We start from the raw sequence: 250 nt of genomic DNA, 5'->3' as shown, positions 1-250 counted from the left end.
AGTAGTTGATGGTAAAGCTATGAAGGCAGACACAATGCTGCTGTTGTTGGTTTGATCTCTAACTGGGGATTGTTAGTCTGGATTTAACTCGGTGGCGGAGGGGGGGTGGTGGTAAGGCGAAGGCTGTTTACAGCCAGTGCAAATAATGTGACAGCTGTTGGAGCGCGAAGAGCCCGCGCCTCGCCGGCACTCGCACACAAAAGCTCTCGCTGCGGCCGGAGCAGCCCCCGGGGCCGCCCCGTCGCTGCCG

The sequence above is a fragment of the Haliaeetus leucocephalus genome, unplaced genomic scaffold, assembly GCF_000737465.1.
Source record: "Haliaeetus leucocephalus isolate CR32 unplaced genomic scaffold, Haliaeetus_leucocephalus-4.0 Scaffold317, whole genome shotgun sequence".
Taxonomy (NCBI): Eukaryota; Metazoa; Chordata; class Aves; order Accipitriformes; family Accipitridae; genus Haliaeetus; species Haliaeetus leucocephalus.
This window is presented reverse-complemented; position numbering follows the sequence as displayed.